Here is a 9,354-nt window from a genome sequence, read left to right on the forward strand (position 1 = left end):
AAAAATTCGCAATCATTTTCGCATTCGCATTAGCGAAAAAAATTTTTTTTTTAAATTCTGCAACATAAAAGGATTGCCTCAGCTTAGCTACTCGGCCCAGGGTCTCTAATCATACCAGCAATGCTTTTAGACGTCGATAGGATGTGATCTGTTTTAAAAATACAATTGAAAAAATGTGAATATTCGGAATAGCGAATATTAGCCGCGAAATTCGAGATATTCGCGAATACTCGAATATGCCATATTCGAGCCGAATATTCGCAATACGAATATTCGTGAGCAACACTACTGGTAATGCGTTTCAGAGCTAGGAACAACATGGGTCCACCCTTTTTTCCCCCTTGAATGTAGCCTTTAATCATATTTGTTAACATGGAAAAGGAGTAAATGATAAGGTTAATAGTGACCTCTAGATAAAAAAAAAACAGGGAAAATCATTTCTTAATACTAGCACTGAATCTACTGGAGTCTATTTGGACACAACACTTTAAAAATATATATACTGCTGCATAAGGGAGGTGCTCCAATTAAAAAATATCTTTGTGAGAAAAAAAACAACTCTATATGGAAAAACTATGAGCAGAAGATTGGCTCCTCTTAATGCATTAATTGAAAACACATCTTTGAGTCAATGGTCTCTTTGAACTTTGTTTCCTTTGTGAGCTTTGGGCTTACAGGAATACAAGGTGTTGTCATAGCCATTGCAAACTGAATAAGGCAATTGAATGTGATTAATGCCTACAAAGTGTTAAGAAAATAAAAGCAGCAGGTTAAACATCATTAAATAGTAAGTATCTTGTTCTTAACAACAGCCTCAGGATATCCCATTCTGCTTAGAACGGTAAGAAATGTTCACAAGCGTTCTTTACAAGTAATAAAGCATCCTAGTTAGAAAATGACACTCTACACTGGTTGCAGTAATTCGTACAAAGTGTACGAAATTGCCAAGAGCACCTTGCTTTAAACCAACAGACCTATTATTAAATGTTGTTTAAATTTGAATGTCAATACAATGACAATAGGAACATCTAAATTAACAACTCATTATGCTTAGCTTTTTCCTTTGTTGATTTTTATTTGTTTGTTTGTTTAAATGTTTTGGTTTGTGTACCGTTTTAGATACTATATGTTGTGTAAGATTTTATTACCTTTGCTGAATTTGTGTTTTTTTTTGTAATTTATTTTAAGGGATTTGAATAGTCTTAATATAATTACTATTATTTTTAAGAATTATGTGTTTGATAAAGCATTAAACTCATTTAAGTTTTTGGTGTATTTGATTTGCAGGAAATCTAAAAAAAAACGTTCTCGTATTTTTAGTTTCATTATAATCTTTTTAAAAGTGGTTTTGATATTTTATTTGCCAATTAGCTTTTTCAAAATAAATATCTTGAAATATAAATATATTAATCTATATGTTTAACTTTCCCTGTTTTCCTGCCTTTTTTCCCTCTCTTTCCGTATTTCCCATTGGGCATTTCATGAACACCACCTGGTGAAAGATTTTTGCAAATCCTTTTAGTAGAATGAACTTTTAAAGCAATTGATGATTGGATGAGATTTCTTATGATAAAAACAGCCACAGAGGTACCTTGTGGGATTTTTGTAAGGTGCGTGAAAATAAACTTTTGCTTCCCTACCCCATCTGAAAGGCTTGCTGCTAACTGCCACACCTAATCAGCACAATTAAATGAATTAAACAGATTGCTTTTGGCTGCAAATAACTATGATTAATATGTTATAACAGGTTGAAGCCCCTTTGCTGCTATCAATTTCTATATTGTATGCACTCTGGGGCATTTCTTAGTTTAGTAAATCTGAAACATTTGCAGCATATAAGTAACAGAACTAGTGAATAACTGCTGTTAGACATTTATCTGGCGTTGTCTGTTGTATGCATGGGTTTGCTGGGCTGAGGAACATTTAAAGAACATTAGAAGCAGGCATTAGTTTATGTTGCTAATGTATTTTCATATACCATGATCATTAAGTCAGCTATTATATCTATATGCTTTTGTTTGCTTATCTTTATACAATTGACCTCTGAAAGATTTACCCACCTTCATGACCAGGCCATTTTTTGTGATATGGCACAGTGTTACTTTAACCACTTAACCCCCGGACCATATTGCTGGTCAAAGACCAGAGCACTTATTGCGATTTGCCACTGCGTCGCTTTAACTGACAATTGCGCGGTCGTGCGACGTGGCTCCCAAACAAAATTGGAGTTCCTTTTCCCCCACAAATAGAGCTTTCTTTTGGTGGTATTTGATCACCTCTGCGGTTTTTAGTTTTTATGCTATAAACAAAAATAAAGCGACAAATAATATTTTTTTACTTTTTGCTATAATAAATATCCCCCAAAAATATATAAAAAATTTTTTTTTTCCTCAGTTTAGGCCGATACGTATTCTTCTACATATTTTCGTAAAAAGAAATCGCAATAAGCGTTTATTGATTGGTTTGCGCAAAAGTTATAGCGTTTACAAAATAGGGGGTAGTTTTATGGCATCTTTGTTAATATTTTTTTTACTAGTAATGACGGCGATCAGCGATTTTTTTCGGTACTGCGACATTATGGCGGACACTTTGGACACTTTTGAAACATTTTTGGGACCATTGGCCTTTTTATAGCGATCAGTGCTATAAAAATGCATTGGATTACTATAAAAATGCCACTGGCAGGGAAGGGGTTAACACTAGGGGGCGGGAAAGGGGTTAAGTATGTTCCCTGGGTGTGTTCTAACTGTAGGGGGGTGGACTCACTAGGGGAAATGACTGATCGCTGTTCATACATTGTATGAACAGACGGTCAGGCATTTCTCCCCTGACAGCTCCCGGTCCTCGCTCTGTAACGAGCAATCGCGCGTGCCTGGCGGCGATCACGTCCGCCGGGCACGCGCACGGGAGTCGGGGGCGCGCGCAGCACTATTGGCTGCTGGGCGAGGTGACGTTATACTATGTGCTCTCGCCCAGCAGAGCCGACCTGCCGCCGTATAACTGGGACGGCTGGTCGGCAAGCAGTTAAATGACAATTGTGCGGTCATGTGTTGCTGTACCCAAATAAAATGTATGGCCCGGATTCAGAAAGCACTTGCGCCGACGTATCTCGAGATACGCGCGTAAGTGCAAATATGCGCCGTCGTATCAATGCGCCGGACTCAGAAACTAAGATACGCCTGAAAATAGGCTTCATTCGACCGACGTAACTTCGCTACGCCGGCGTAGAGTGGGCACATATTTACGCTGGATGTATTTGGCGCTCCCATTGATTTTCTATTCACATATGCAAATGAGGGAGATACGCCGATTCACGAACATACGTCCGTCCGACGCAGTGCACGTAAAGTTATACGTCCGGCGTAAAGTTATGCACCATAAAGGAGGTGTAACTCGGCAGCATCCATGCAAAGGGCTGCACCAGGGAACACAAGCCAAAGTATTTTACGTAGTTTACGTAGGACGTGAATATGACTAGGCGTAGGTTACGTTCACGCCGTAGGCAGTGATCCGATGTATCTTAGGCAGATGTTCCGACGTGATTGTGAGCATGCGCACTGAGATGCGCCCACGGGACAGCGCATGCGCAGTTAGCGATACGTATATGTCTGGTGCTCGGCACATCATTTGCATGGGGTCACGCCTCATTAGCATGGCTCACGCCCACTTCCACTTACGCCGACTAACGCCTGAGAAACCCAGCACAGATTTGGGAGGAAGTGCTTTGTGAATTCAGTGCTTGCCTCTCTGCTCTGTGTCGGCGTAGCGTAAAGGAGATATGCTACGGCGGCATAAATATACGCCAGTGTCTGTGAATCTGGACCTATGTCATTTTCCCCACAAATAGAGCTTTCTTTTGGTGGTATTTGATCACCTCTGCGCTTTTAATTTTTTGTGCTATAAACAAAAAAAGACTGACAAATAAACAAAAAAACACACCATTTTTTACTCATTGCTATAAAACATATCCAATAAAAATATGTAAAAAATCGAATTTCTTCATTAATTTAGGTCAATATGTATGCTAAATATTTTTGGTAAATCATAAGCGTATGTTGTTGGTTTGCACAAAAGTTATAGCATCTATAAACTATGGGATATATATATATTTTTTTTATACTAGTAATGAGGGGGATCAGAGACTTATAGCTAAAATATTACGATGGACATTCGGATACAATTTTTTTTTTTTTTCTATTGGTTGAACTAGATTGACTTTCTTCAACCAGTCTAACTATTTAACGAATAAACGAATAGCCGCGCCCTCGTCCCGGATCGCTCCCCGCGGGAATCCGACCGCCGCATGTAGCGGGGGGGTCCCGATCGGACCCCCCACCCGCTAGAAGGCAAGGACGTACCTGTACGCCCATTTGCCTGTACGTGCCATTCTGTGGACGTACATATACATGCAGCGGTCAGGAAGTGGTTAACTATGCAACTGACACTTTTTGGGGGACAGTGACACTAATACAGTCAGTGATCAGTATTAAACAATATGCACTGTACTAATGACACTGACTGGGAAGGTGTTAACATCAGGGGCGATCAAAGGGCTATGTTCCAAGCCAGTGTTTTTCTACTGTGTGGGAGGTGCTTTTACTAAAGGAAGGCATGGATCCATGTCCCTGCTTTGGAGGAACACAGGATCCATGCATCCCCTACTGACAGAACGGCGATCTGACTTGTTTACATGGGCAGACCACCATACTGTCTCTCTGTTGAATCATCGGTGGGTGCTGGTGGACATATGGACATATATATATATATATATATATATATATATATATATATATATATATATATATATATATATATTTGACCTGGTGCTCAGGTGCTGCCCTGTAGCAGCAAAACTTCTAAAGGGTGGCCCTTAAGTGGTTATATTGCTGATGTGATATCTTAAAGTGGAACTAAACTTTGAAAAAAACTAAACAATGATTTATTATTCTGCCCCCCTCAGTTATGGGTGTCCTTTTTGCTGCTTGCTGGGATTGCTATGTCACTGCTATCCCTGAAGGCAGTGGACTACTAAGCCCTGTATCTGCCAATACGTGGCAGATTTTTGTGCATGCTCACAAATGCCACTGGGCGCTATATTGCCCATTCACTAGAGGCTGGTAGCATATGTGTACATGTGTGAAAATTCACCATGACACCGATCTCTTACAGCTCTTAAATGACTCAATGAAAAATAAGGGTCCATATGCGCACACACTGGTTTTTAAATTGGTGGTGCAAAAGAGGTGTGGGGAAAGGTAGTTCAAGAGTTTAGTGCGCTTTAATCTTAAAGTCAAACATATTTTTATGATACATTTTTCAAATTTTATTAAAGAAAGACCTCATATATTCTTATTAGTTATTCATGCCATTCATTTATACAATACATTCTCTTTTATTATGTGGATAATTATTGTTTATATTGCATTATTAATTGGATACGCCCATTTTATTGACATTTGTTATTTTTATAGAATCTTTTAAATGCAAATTTGCCTTTTTCTCCTGTAAGACTGTATATAATTAAGTTTCCTATATACAAAAGGTACTTTGTCACATTTCTTCAACCTTATTTTTTTAGGTAATTATGTATAGTCCATTGGTTTCATAATTTGCTTTTTTGCTGAAAGGTTTGTTGATAATTTGCCAACCTAAACCAAGCATAATCCACAATTTTCCATGGAAGGAAGATGTTGATAGAAATTTGTAGATGGTGCGCTATTTTCTGTCATTTTGCTATTCCTTCTTTTATTTAATTTGCAGTTTTTCACCTACGTTCTGCAAAGTCAATATAGGCCACAGCCTAAGGAAGTAAAGGTGCCAGGGACAGCACACAGCCACCCCAGGTGGGTTTGTAAAAGATGTTAGTATAAAGGCTGCATAAATTATGTTGGATATGTTGGCTAACCTTAGTTTCACACAGGCCAGATAGCATGTCATAGACACAGAAGGCACATTGAAGTGGGGCAAGAAGGATATTGTTGAATTGTAAAGGGTAGAAGCTAACTTCAGTTATTCAAGTAAACAAGAATTTGGATGGCTACACTCCCAATGAAAGATCCAGGTATACTTTATGCAAAAATCCATAAGAGCAACACAATGATGAACATACAGAAAGAGGAGGGAAGAGGTTGATGCATTTCACATGATAAACATGCTTTCTCGAAACCATAATGGCATAACTGCTAGACACACTTATATACTTGATCACACAATTGCTCAGGTGTGTTAAATTTAGCAGTATTAGCCGGTACTTCATGTAACTTTCACTTTTCTTTTTTGAATGAATAACATATTACAATCTCATAGCAAAATATCTAAGATATAAAAGATACCATATAAAACAAGGGGAAAAAAATTAAAAATAAAAACATGAAATACAGTCAATGCTTCAAAGCATAGACAGCAGTAGCATCAGAAAGAGATACAGTGAAAAAGCTTATGTAGCACCCTCTAGTGTGTGCTACAAGAAGTGAGTGTAGGAAAAAGCATTTTATGGCCCAGGTATAGAACTGAGTCACTGAATCTGGCTCAGAGTTATTAGAGGCCAGGGTTGGATGACTCATCCTGGCAGGTCTCCGGTGCCTCCCCCCGGTATCTGGAAAGTTGGAGAACATTATGGAACTAGTGGGTGGAGGTGAGGAGCAGCTGCCTTAAGTATTTATGGTCTCTCAGCCAATCCCCAGGAGTGGGCCTGTCAGGGAACTGGGATAACTCATTAATACATATGGACTATGACGGCAGGGGAGTTGGGTGCCATATGGAGTAGCAGTGCTCAGGAGTGGCTGTCAGCGGCCCTTGAGGGGCCGCTGCCAGGGAGGGAAAGCATGGAGAGACAGTGAGTAGGTCAGCACGGTGCAGGGACAAAGACAAGGGGAGAGACTGTCAGCTACAACAGTGCCCCTTGAAGACTGCAGTGTGCCAAGTCTTCAACTAACCTTGCCCTGGGAAATCTCCATGTGTGTGTGCCAGTCAGGAGGACAGGGAAAACAAGCAGTCAGTTGGGCTGGTGGCATCCAGGCATGCTGGTAGTATTCTGCAGTGGTAAAACAGGGCTCAGTGTCTACAGGAAGGCAGAAGATGATGCCGTTCACTCCACAATATAAAACTTATCCACACAGGGACAGGATGTTTCTAGCCTGTAATGGGCTGTTACTGAATAGACAAAACTGGTTATTCCCTTGGAGTGATCAGCAAGTGCTGTAGATAGTGAACCAAGTTTGTGCAGGAGGAAGGAAGATGAGGATCTTCATGTAAATAAGGAGGAAGTTGTCCCCTCTTTGTTCTATGTTTGAACATTTTCAAGTTGGACATTCCATAATTCCCCTACCCCATCCAAGTTATCATCCCCTAATAAAACAACAAAAACAAGCCAAGAACTGATTTATTTGTCTGAGAGAATGAAGGAAATGCCAAGTGACTGGCTGTACAGGTGGGAAAGCCTAACTCAGTAGCTCTTACGAAGGGTGTGCTACAATTTAATATAAAAGCTTGAAAAGCAAGACCCCAGTCATAGTAGTGAGTCGGTCAGGTAACATTCAAAGTTGAGATTCTAGTTTGAAGGTTAAATATAAAGAAAAAATCTTGTTTACAGAGGAGTCTGAAACTGCTACCATCCCTCCTACGACCTATTACCTTTTCAATGCCTTGTATTTTCAAACAGGTCAGATCACCTCCATGAACATCATTGAAATGTCTGGCAACATTAATGCCATGTCATTTTTCAATGTTGTCTCGTAGCTTTCTAGTTGTGCGACCAACATATTGTATATAGTACACGCTTTACATATAATTACATAATTACATCAATTACATTATTAATGTTACAGATCATAAAGGACCTGATTTAAAATTCCTGATTATTGGATTAACTGTGGATCAAAATGGATCACCTATAATAATACAGGGACAACATGGATATTTTCTGGGTCCACATTTACAGTCATCTGCAAAGGTTACCCAGGTTTTATTACATGTGCTAAAGTTCAAATTACTAGGAGATAAACGATTGTTAAAGAAGGGGCTCCATGTGGAATAGTTCTAAAGCCTCTGGACAGAATCTTAGCATATACTTCATCATAGAGGATGGAAATATGTCGCTCCACTATATTTTTGATCTTTTTGTATTCTAGACTATATGAAGTAGATAAAACTAAAGGGAACATTATCAGAGGTCCCCTTATGTTTTTTTCTGACTCAGTAAGTCCCCCCTTTGTATAGATTCAGAAATGCTAATCGCTTTTTGAAGAGTACCTGTTTTATAGCCCCGCAAACGGAATCTTTTACACATCTCCTTCTTTTCTCTATGGAAGCCCCCTTCCTCACTGTAAATCCTGTGCAGTCCCACCAGTATACCATGGGTAACATGCCCTAGGTGTCCAGAATCAGTACGAAGAATAGTGTTGCCAGAGAGAGGCTTCCTATAGAGATTGAAAATGATCCTGCCCCCTTTACCTTGGAGAGTGACATCTAAAAAAGCAATGGAATCGCTGCTCAAATGTCCTGTGAACTTTAGGTTTAAATGTTTATTATTTAAGTAGTTTAAAGTGGAGGTTCACCCTATAAAACATTTCTAACAGTACATCCAGCACCGTGCTGCATATAAAATGTCACTGGTCGGGTCGGCTTGGCTCTATTCGGCGCCGGTGCGCAGGCGCCGAATAGAGCCGAGCCGACCTGAGCTTCCTTCGGGAAGTCGTGATGCACTGTGTGCGCCGTCGTTTAGCATGCCAATTGATTGGCATGTTAATAGGAACGCCCACTCCCGCGGGATTCCCTACCCGGAAGCCGCGGTGAATTCCACAGCTAAACGATATCTACGAAAATAAATAAATAAAGGTCAGTGACATTTTATATGCAGCACGGTGCTGGATGTACTGTTAGAAATGTTTTATAGGGTGAACCTCCACTTTAATAAACTCTCTAAAGTATCAACAGTACCTGAACAGATGAACATCTTTTGAACTATTTTAGATATATATATATATATATATATATATATATATATATATATATATATATATATATATATATATATATATATATATATATATATATATATATATATATATATATATTTATATCTAAAATAGTTCAAAAGATGTTCACTTAAATATTAATATTGTGTGATAAAAAGCATATCATAGCAGTAAGTGATTATAGTGTACACACATCAAATAATACCATACCACTAATGCCCGGTACACACGATCCGATTATCGGACGAATGATCGTCCGTTTTTTTTTGTATGCTAAGCTCACGTCGAATCTGATGAGTTTACTAAAGTCACGAAAATTCTCGTACGGCAGAATAAAAAATCGGAAGTGATGTCATGTGTTGTAATGCATTTGTATTGC

This window comes from Rana temporaria, chromosome 1 (assembly GCF_905171775.1).
Source record: "Rana temporaria chromosome 1, aRanTem1.1, whole genome shotgun sequence".
Classification (NCBI taxonomy): domain Eukaryota; kingdom Metazoa; phylum Chordata; class Amphibia; order Anura; family Ranidae; genus Rana; species Rana temporaria.